The sequence below is a fragment of the Drosophila pseudoobscura genome, chromosome 4 (genome assembly GCF_009870125.1).
Source record: "Drosophila pseudoobscura strain MV-25-SWS-2005 chromosome 4, UCI_Dpse_MV25, whole genome shotgun sequence".
In the NCBI taxonomy this organism is placed as follows: domain Eukaryota; kingdom Metazoa; phylum Arthropoda; class Insecta; order Diptera; family Drosophilidae; genus Drosophila; species Drosophila pseudoobscura.
The window spans coordinates 18,560,030-18,571,522 of NC_046681.1; positions in this window are offsets into that span (position 1 = coordinate 18,560,030).

The following is an 11,493-nucleotide window of genomic DNA, read 5'->3' on the forward strand; positions in this document are numbered from 1 at the left end:
TTTTGTTGCCCACATTTTAGAGTTCGTTTTTTTAGTTATAATGTTTTTACTTAATCTCTAGAACTCGTTATTGGTTATGATTGAAGTCTTGCAATATATTTTGAATATATAAAGAAATTTATATCTTGTGTTTAATACTCTATTGAAAGATTAAATTAGAAACAATTTGTCCACAGCACCTAGAAATTTATCATTTTGCAAACGTTTTAAGATTTCCTCCATTCGAATTTATTTTATAATATTTCGTCGATTTTTTATTGCATCATATATTTTTTCTTTTTATTTTATTTAAATTTTTAGTTGGTTGAAATTTGTTAGATATTAATTTGGAATTATTGAATGATGTTTGTTTAATGCAATTTCCCTAGCACGGAAGACACAGGACACGAACGTCCTGTCCGGGAAACGAGTCGCGCGACTATGAAACGAGAGACGAGCTATCCAGCCTCTAAATGCAAATTAAATTTGAAATATTTGAAACAGAAGCAGGCTTCGTTGTTATCGGCATCGACATCGTCCTCGTCGTCGTACTCGTTATCCTCGTCCTCGGCATCGTCCATGCTTCGGCTGGGAATTGCGGAATCGGGGAATGATGGAAACGGGGGGTACGAGTGATGGTTGATGGGGATGCGTGCGCGTGTCTTTGTTTGGGGTGATTGTTATTCCTAGCCGGGTTGTGGCCGGCTCCTGGCTTGTCTCCTGGCTGCTCAGCGACTGGCTGGCCAAACTGCAAGGACATCAAAGGATAGACACACCTTTATACGTACGTATACCCACGGATATATTGAGGCAGGGCTGCTCATTCTTGTGCATTTATCGCATGCGAGAGCATTTCTTTCCTGCTGTTGAATTACCCTCCATGTTTGGTCCAATTAACACGTTGGGATAGTCATGCTTATGCGTAAAGGATCAGGATCAGGAGCAGGAACAGGATATGTTTATGTTCCGTTTCATTGATTAAAGATTTAACCTTTGAGCTTGACACCTGTCCTGTTGCCTGGTGTCTGCCTGCGGTGCCCTTTAAAGACTGATTAAGCAGCTCTGCTGCATGATATGTGGGGTGTTGTCACTGCTCGTGTTTTTGTTGTTCTTGTGGCAAGGACACACGACCGAGTGCCACTTCTGGTGAACATCAAAGGGTTAACACAACAAAAGTGAAACTGGTGCACTGGCGTTCCGTTTCCCCTCCGAGCTGTCTCACTCTTTCTCTTCCCATTGTTGTCCTCTCAAGGACTCCAATTATTGCAATTTCGTTCCTTTGTTGTTGGGGGTTTTTTTTGCGGGAGTATGCCTTTGAAATATGCTAATTTCTATATAGGCAGGCGGAAAAAAACAAAGGCCAGGGCAATTGATTCACGTCTGCTTCCTTAGTTAGTTCAAGGACCAGTCGCAGCATCAGTGTCATCAGGGGGTTCCGGGTATGAGGAACGAAGTACGAAGATGTTTTGCCAGAAGGATCTCAAAATATGGGTCGTTTAGGCTGTCAGTTTTTCTTTTATTTTCCATTTGACTTTGTGTGTGTGTGTGGGTGGGTGAACTTAACCCTCTTTGACTTTTCTTTTGCTACTTGTTAAACTTCAAAGGATTTACGCGAACACACACTTGTTGCCAGCTGTTCTTCGAGGCTGTTGCAAATGCAATATGTTGTGCATTTAAAACAAGTAGCTGTCTTTAAAGAAATTTTAGATATACAATCTATTCGGCAAGGGCCGCGGCTCGACTTTAATGACTCAATAACATTTCAGATGATTGCAATCTTCAATGTCAAATCACCCAATGATGGCACTTGAATTTCATGTTTTGGTAACTCTTGAAGTACTCCTATATAGTGAGCATTCCTTTTGGCTTACTTGTGGACAATGTTTAAACAATAGACAATAATGTTTAAACTCATTAAAAATGATCCGTTAACAGCTTGATGCAATGCAACTCTCACACACACTCCCCACTCTTTACCTTTACCACTTTCAGTCACTCGAACCACAAAGAAAACCACAAAAACAACGACCATTTGACCATCTCATCTACCGCATACAGTTGCCATGAATCACCATCACCTGGCGGTGGCTTCATCCACAGCTACAGCTAACAGTCTGTGCCACTGCCTCTGCCGCGGCCTGGCTGTGCCTCTGGGCACTGGTTCTGGTTCTGGTTCGGGGTCTGAGGTCTGGCGGAACATCCATCAATGTGCCGTTGACATTTCCTTGGACCGTTGACAAGAATTGTCACAATAAACAATACAACCACGACGACAACAAGAGCAGCCAGAACAATGATGGCAATGAGCGGAGAGGACACGTGACGTGACGCGATGAGATCAGCGGCGGCAGCCAGGAGTCCGTCCAGATCTGGGGCAGGAGCAGCGAATCAGCATGATGATTAGTTCGGTAAGTGGCAGCGCTTCGTTTTTTTAAGGATGGCAGGGGGCAAGAGGAGAGCGCATAAATTACCAAAAGGATTAACCAACCAGACTCAGACAGCTGACAGGGAAAGGGTACACGAGTACACGGGAGTACGGGAGTATGGGAGTACGGTAGTACGGGTACCCCTTAAAAGAGGGTAGGATTGTTGTTGTTGTTGGTTAAATGTTCAGTGAACTGTAAAGGGATTCCTCCGGAACGAAAAGGGGTAGGAAGTGCCAGGGGTTACCCTGCGGAAAGCATCATGTTAAAATTAAAATCAGATCAATTTCACAGATATTAACATGGATATATTTTTGGGACACGGCCATGGTCATGGGCAAGTGTTGATGGAATACCAATGTCAGCGAGGGGTTGCTTTTGTTATTGAATTTTCATAAGGGAACTGATATGCAGGGTATTTTTGTTTACGAGTTCTTTAGGAGATTGAATGTCATTGTAATGAGTTATCATGTATTATCATCAGCGTTCAAGAATATGTAATTACTATTTAATGGTGATCTATTTATTCATGGGCATATGCAATTAATTTGAAGTAAAACCTGGAAATTCTTGCCTGGAACTATCTAAACGACAAGTGTCTTTCGATTTTTTGATTGTTTAATCCATATTTCAAGAGAGTACCCAAAATTCGACTGGTTTTCAGTCTGTTTATTCATTTCCATTCTTATCTTGTAATCGCAATTAGTACGAAATTGAGGGTTGCATTGTTTTAAGCCTTTCCTCCGCCTTTAAACAGAGTCCCTAATAAAACCAATCCCTCAAAAACAGTACTTAGATTTTCCAATGATTGGATATCTCTGTCGCTATCTCTCCTTCTCTGTCGTGGCGCAGGTGTGCACTCACCAAAGTTCAAAACAATTTGCGCTCATTAAAAGGAAAAATTCATGAAAAATTCATTATAATGATGTTGCCCACGGTTACACCGACGGACCCATAATTTAGTTAATTTACGTTTGATTTTCGTTATTTTTGTTGATTTTTTGTTGTTGTTTAATTAACTCGAAACGAAACGACGGAACGTTAATAAATCCTGACAAAAATCTCACAAAACGACACAAATTTTCGCATCGAAGAAATATCTTTCGGGGAGTAAGAAATAATAATAAAAATTAAGCGAAAATTAATCGAAGTAATTTCGAGAGGAGCTTCTGCTGCTACTCCACTCACCTTTCGGCCACATCCCATCCCCTGGCCGAATCCCCTATCGAAGTCCGGCGACATAGCGAACATAACTCGAGGCATTCCAGGGGCCAAAGTGGCACTGGGTAAAAAGGGTTTGGGTTTGTCGATTTTCGGTTTTGGTTTTGGGTCTGAGTCCCGGAGTCTTTCGTACACCGGTCGGTCGGTGTGTATGGGAAAAATTCCGCTGGCCTCCAATCAGTGCACACAGTTTGCATTGCTCTGACATGAAAAAGAAATCAGTGCAGGGCCACGGCCTCACTGTATCCTCCTCATACTTCGCCTCTCTTCCATTCGAGCGTTGGCTCGCCGGACGACATACAATTTTCGGCTGCAGATGTGTGGGAAAATTTTTCAATTTTAATTGCACGTTGCGTTGCGTTGTCGTCCCGAAATTTAAACATTCGATATCCCAGGGCCCACCTACAAAATCCCAGCCCATCCCATCCCATCCCTGGCAGAGAATGGGGTGGTGTGGTGGTGTGGTGCACAAAGTTCGCTTAGCTAGCGCGTCTGCATACCGGGAGCGCCTTTCTATGAAAATTCCTTCCATCAGGCATCGTCGCAGCCGCGGCTGGCATCCCAGCAATGTTCCCATCTGAACTATGCAAGCGCTGAGGCTGCTTCCGAAGTCTGTATTTTGTATTCTGTATTCCACCTGCCCTGCCCTGCCCTGCCCATCTCCTATCTATGTATACGGTTGGGCACGGTCCCCCTTGGAGTCCGCCTCTGTCTCTGTGCGGCGGTCATGTCAAGTTTCAGCAACAGTCAACGGGCTGCTTTGGGGTAGGGGTTCTGCTGGAGAGTTGGAGGAAGGCGTTGCTTTGCGCAAATTACAATTAAAAATTGTTTCAAGTGGTTTACAAACCGCAGCACGCACATAGCCCGAGAAACAAGGCAGCGAGGAGGAGCAGTTTCCAGGGTTGGATCATTTACTATCCTGTAACTTCTTAAATAAGGATATTGCAAAGAAGGTACTGTAAGTAGAGCCAATCATAAGGATTAGTAATGGTTGCCTTTGATTGCTAACGTTCCCTTTAAAGCGTGACTCTTGATGTTTAATACATATTCTTCAATAAACATTCTGAATACTGGGAAACAGTTATAAAATTTGCATGTTTTAGTTGTCGTTCATCTCGTGTCTCTTGTGATTGAGATCCACGCAATTGCGACATGCTCACACGCACATTTTCGTTATCTTTCCCCATAAAGCGTGATTCTTAGCACTATTTATTTATGAATACATATTCTGCAATAAACATTCTGAATACTGACAAATAGTTAGGATATTTGAAACCATTTCTTCTCTTCAGCGAACACATTCCGAATATAATAAATTCGTGTTTCCAGATCTTCAAGTTTGAACCATTTAAACGTGACTTTACTTCCTCATTCATTGCCAGCTCCTTCGATCTATTCCCCATTCAAAAGTTCAACCATCAGTCGTGCTCTTCCTGCCAAAATCACTTTAAACGTTGAAATCACAGCTTTTCTGCACCCCTTCGGTGGCACGACAATGGTACGTTGCCGGGGCAGGGGCAGGGGCAAGCCAGCCAGCAGCTCATTCACATCATCGTAGTCGTAGTAGTGGTCGTCGTCGTCGTCGTCGCTGGTCATCGTCATCATCATCAAAATGAAAGTTCAAGTGCATAGCACTCGTTGGCTCAAGCGGCCATCTTGGTTTTTTAGTGGCTGCCAACCAACCAGAAGAAGAGTTTCACATGGAATGGGGGGCACCTAAGAAGAGATGATGAGAGATTGGAATGAGCACCCGGGGCTGGGGCTGGGGCTGGGGCTGGGGCTGGGTCTGGGTCTGGGTCTGGGACAGGGTCCAGGTCCAGGTCCAGCCACTGCATTGTTGTGCCGCTTTATGACGTTGATGTGGCGCTGCATTCGTCATCTGCAAAGAGCCCAACAAGTTGCAGCAACAGTTGGCCAGAACCTGAACCACGGCAGAGGCATAAGGAATTTGCAGATGTTGGATGCATTCTCATTGGAGGCCCCCTCGAAGAAAAAGAGAAAAAAAGAGAAGAAACAAGAAACATTTGGCCATATGGCAGAACTCGCTCTGTGACTTTGATTTGCTGCTGTCAGTCATTGCTGGGCTCTGTTTTCTTAGCATCATCGTCATCCTGGAAAGGGAACTTCATTTTGTTTGCTCCGGCGAATGTCGGAATGCATCGCAACCCTCTGGTGGGTCCAGCCACTGCGCAGGTCCAGGCTCCCACTATGGACAAAATGAACGCCCTGCGATGTGTGTGGGTGGAGCCAACACGGAATGAACCCGCCAGCGAGCTTTCGGAGCTTTGTTGATGAAGCTTTAAGCACAGGATGCCCACACAGCGTTGCCAGATGGCATCATAAATCATTGTAAAGGCAGTTCCGAAACACAAGGATGCCTGCTCTTCGTCTCCTCTTTCCTGGACATCGCGCTCGTGCACGCGCACGCGCACATCTTATGAAAATTATGAAAGATTTACATTAATAATTCTTACAAAAGCCACACATAAATAGCCGACTGGGCAATCTACAGAGGAGGATCCTCTCAGGCGCAGCAAAGACGGGGGAAAAAATAAAGAAAAAGTAAAACACAATAACCATTTTTATTAAGCGACAATCAGCGCGCGCTGCGCGAAGTCCAGCTCAGTGACTCTCCAACTCCAACTCCAACTCCGACTCCAGATCCAGACCCAGGTCCACCTCCATGCTGTTGCTTAAAGATGAAGCTCCATCCTCTATCTTCCAACTCCGCTCCGGGGCCCACTTCTTGCTGAGTAAGTTGTTGAAGTTGGGTTGGGGTGCATCTCCAGCTCCAGCTCCAGCTCTAAATCGGGACTGGGAACTGGGCAACTGGGGAATGGGGGACTGAAGACTACCCGCTGCGTATGCGTGCGGGGCTCTTGCATGCAAATGGAATCACTTTATTAAACAGCTTACATAATTCATGTGCTGCACATTTAATTTAAGGTCATCAGGCCCCGGAACGGGCAATGGGCAATGGGCAAGCCATTGGTTCATGGCATCATGGGGTCTTCTGTGGATCGGATCGGATCTGGTGGTATGTCCGGGTTGCAGAGACGAGGCATAATGAAAAAGACTGTGTAATAATTTTTAAATGTTTGTAAAAATAGGTGTAGACAAGTTGAAATTTATTATGGCGACGTTGAAGGAAACGGGTTGCAGTTGTCGAGTATGTGGAGTATCGAGACTGGAGTTTGTGTGCAACAGACGGAAGTATTTTGGGTTTTGTGTTATTGTTGGACCTGTGACATTAGCAGAAGAGTGGGAAGAGGTTGAATGAAAAGAATTGGTAACTACTTGGAGGGAATACTATTGAAAACAATGCTAATAATGGCATGGAATTAGGAGTTAGGAATTCAGGTTCTGCTGAGCAATAACTTCATCCCGATAACGGAGTATTTGATGCATCCACTTCGATTCTTCCCTTGGCACTCAAGTACGAGCCAAATATTGAATATTTCGCTCATCCGAAAGTGCTGATTGGTGTAAGGACAATGAATGTCCCCATTTTCTAGAACAAAAAGAACTTAATATTGTCTGATGATTAGCACTTGGGACACTCTAAACGATATACTTTAAATCCCTCACCTTTGAGCCCATGTAACACTTTTAATTCAAAACTCTCCTTATAAGTATGTACGACCTTCGAATTTCCAGCTATAATAGTCCTCGAATCGGATCGTCTTTGTATCCCTCGAAACTATCTGAATTTAATATAATCCATTGAAAATTACCTCGATAAGAAACAGCATCTTTTTTTTGCATTGCATTGAATTCTGGGTAAGAGGAGGAGGTGCTCGGCTTGAGGGACCCACCTGGCTTGACTACCCACCATGACTGCATTAAAAATCAACTTAATTTCACTGCCCATGGGGTCAGTTTTATGGAAACACAAAAACCAAGATCAACACAAACAGCATCCCACCAACAGGAGAGCCAAACAACAAACGAACAATGACCGAGAGCCACGAGAGGCACGAGAGCCAGGGACGATCGACGATGAAAAAATGATGAAGACCTCCAAAGTGGCAAAACACGAAATGGCAACAAAAATCATATTTTCACAGGCGCTTGGCGTTTGCGCAGAACTTCGCACTTGAGCCTGCACACAGCACTCCCCAACTGATGGAGGATCTCCGTTGCGATCCGTTCCATTCCGAGACCCCAAAACATACGCAATTATGTGTTTTTTATTAACTCTCTGCCTTCGGAGGAGCCCCCTCGTGTGGCAGCCTCACATCCACATCCACATCCACATCGACATCCAGGCCCCAAAGATTGTTGAGTTCAGTCCCAGTTCAGTGCGAGAGAGTCCATCGCCATTAGGGGGGTCCACGTCCACGTCCACGTCCACTCGGTCCACACGCACTCTCTATATAATTTTAACACATGCTGCGTTTTGGGCCTTTCGTTTCCCTCGGTTCTCTTCACTCTTCTGTCTACACTCTTTATTTTTCATCTTTCTTCTCTTTTTTTTTGGCACTGCAACATTTCCCTTTTGGCCGAGAGGCTTAATAACTTTATTTAGCTTAGATGGAGATGAAGATGGCGATCGTGAGTCGTGTGTGGCTGAAGTTAAAGCTGAACCTTAAGCTGAGATTGAGACTGAGACTGAGGCACGAACGCATCTTGAAGCTGACTTTGTGGTGTGTGGCTACGGTCTGGGCAATCAGTTTCTGGGGCGGCAGTATTAATTAGTGCGGTAGTCCTTTGTGGCACAGACAGCACCACAAAGCCCACAACAACAACAACAACAGTATTATTTAGACATCAGGACTTTGATTGATGGTTCTTTTTGCCTTTTGGAGATATATGATCTGGGTGTTAATGATAAACTAATATGTTTTCAGGGATGCTATAATACGGGAAGAAGATAGAATAAAATATGTGAAATGTAAGGAAAATATTGGTAGAATATATGATCAGATATATCCCTAAAATCATAATGAAATTAGCTCTCAATATGTATGAAAACATCATATCCCGATCAGCATATCACCCCTAAAACCTTTACATAAGATCCAACCACAAGTCCCTTCTGACATTTATCATATTACAAGTCAAATTAGCACAGAGCCCCACACCGCCGCGTGCAACAATTAAACAATTCATTTATCTTAATTTGTCTGCAATTTCTTTGGATCAACTCGGGGATGCGATGGGATCCAGCTGCCTTTACAGTCTCAGAAATATTTGAAATTAATTGCTGCCTGCCACATTCGTTCCGTTTCGGTACGTTGGGTTCGGTTTTTCGGTTTTGCCTTCCATTTCTGCTGTGTCATAATCTTCACACCCAAAAAAGGATTCATGATCGCAGCAGACAGTTCGTTCGGTTCGGTTCGGTTCGGAGTGATGATCGTTTTCCCTATTGTGTGTGTGTCTGTGTGTGCGCCTTCCCTTGGAGGCTGTGTAATCTTTAAATAATTTAAGCCAATTCGCCGTAAACCGTTAAAGGTTGGAGGAGTCCAGGCCCAGGCCCAGGCCCAGGTCCAGGGCGTTCCGCATCCATCTGCGATCCATCTCTCTGATCCGATCTGCATCGCATCGCGCTGTATGCTCTGTGTTAATATTTGCTCATGATCATCGGCTTTTAAGGATCTTCTTCTGCGGCAGCCACAGCCTCAGCCATAGCCATTCGTGGTCTGAGAGAGCCGGTGAAAAAACCCTAATTACCGCATTAAGGTGTCAAAATGATGAGCATCATCTCCTTTGTCTGGCCCAACGCTTTGTTCTTCGGCTGCGGCTCCCAGGCAACAATGTGGCAAATTTAATGAATATGTCAAGTAGTCAGCGCTCCAGAGTGTCCAGTGATAAATCTGCCTTAACGTCTTAGAACGATGGGCACAGCTACAATTGACAGCAGCCACAGAAGAGGCAGGAGTCCCCATCTGTCCCTCCCCACGCTCTCTCTCTCTCTCTCTCTCTTTCTCTGTGGTTTGCTTATGGAGCGTGGCTGATCACCACCAGATGGCGATATTTTGTCTCAGTGCCTGAGAACCTTTTTGGTAAACATTGTGTACACTTTTGGGAGCCAAAATGATGTAAGAGGTATGTGCAGATATGAGAAACTTTTACGGAAGTGAAGTAAGTCAAGAGTCCTTGAAAGAGTCTCTGAAAAAGAGAGTCTGAAACCTTCATCTGAAACCTTTTCCGGAAGGCCTCCAAAGCATAAGTCTTAGGTTCCCCTTAGATTTGTGATCATTCTCCTGTTTCAAGAAATGAAGAATCTTTTCTATAAAGTCCTTTTTTAGATCTACATATATTCTATTAGTTTTTCCACAAGGAACAGCGCCAGTCTTCTTAGTTGAATTTCCCCATTTCCTATTTTGAATATCAAACATTTAGAAAGTTCCAATCCATGGAACACTCCCCCACTTTGACAGAGCCAAGCCCCTTAGAGGCAGACGACCGATCGACCGTTCTCCTATTTTCCACTACACTAAACATTGACCACCGACCGACCGGAACGTGCATGTTCAGAGCCAAAGTCAGGGCCCGATCCGAAGCGATTGACCAACCCAAAGAAGAAGTTGTGGACCCTTTTTCCCTTCCCTTTCCTTTCCTATACTCTTTTTTTTTGCCACATTCTCTTACGCTTGCCTTCTTCTTTTCGACTTCTTCAGGTTTTCGTTCTTTCCTTCTACGTTTTTTTTTCGGTTTGGTTTGGTTTGGTTTGAGCCTTCTGCAGGCTGAGGTCTGTACCGGGATACGTGGTTCAGGCCAGGTTCAGGTTCGGTCGGCGAGTCGGTCGGCTGGTCCATCCGTCGGTCGTTCGTTCCATTTTAATAACATTAATTAAGGTGTTGCCTTCGTTGGTGTTCTTCACGCCTTTCCTTACAAATTACGCAGGAATTTCATGTTTCAGGTTTTGTTTTCTGTAGTTTTTGTTGTTGGTTCTCCGGACAGGCGTTCAAGCGGTCTTAATAGTTGTTCTCTTTTATTGTTTGTAGCGCCCCCCGTCTGCCCGGGTTCCTTATTTCAAGAGAGAGGGACAGAGAGAGAGAGAGAGAGAGCGAGAAAGAAAGAGAGAGACTGCAATTTGGCGAAAATGGTTGCAGCAGTTGATCATTGAGAGGATCCACTCACCGAACCGATCGTCTACCGATATGTACACCATCAAATTAAGCCATTAGTTGCTGCACAAAGATATACCATATATATATGTACATGTATAAATCAGATTTATAGGCAGGCGCCATTTTAAGCGCCACATGAAAGGATTGAAGCCGCATTCTGACGGGGAATCGACCTAGAAACTCCATAAAAATGCATTTTTATTGAGATGATCTGTATCTTCCATCTGTAAGTTCCAAGGTCAGTCTGAGGTCAATGCCTCGCTAGGATGCAGGGAAGCGAAGGGAAGGGAAGGGATGGTCTGGTAGCGCCAGGGCCAGGGCCAGCGCCGTGTTTAGTTTGTTAGATGGATGACTAATAAGCGTCGCCACAATTAATTGAAATCCGCTGATATGCATCTACCGAATGGCTTCAGATACAAGCAAATCTCATTAACGAGCCCAAGATAAAGCCACTGGAATCTGGAAAAACAACGACATGGAGAGGAGAAGAGCTCTCAGGAGAGCTCTCCACACTCTTATGCACACTCTGACCATACATTTTGTTCAGTCAAGTGTACCAAAGCAGCCGGGCAGCCCGGGCAGCCGCGAAGAAGCACAAGATTCCAATCCCCAATCTCAATCCCGATCCCAATCCCAATCCCCCGAACCCACATTGGAGGCTTTATAAATGCATGCAGATACAGTTTTGGTTTCTTTTATTTATTTTTACTTTTTTTTGGAAGTCAAGCGGTTTGCATTTGTACGATAAATAAAATGAATGCGATTGTTAATTAGTTGTTGGAGAGTTGGTGGTG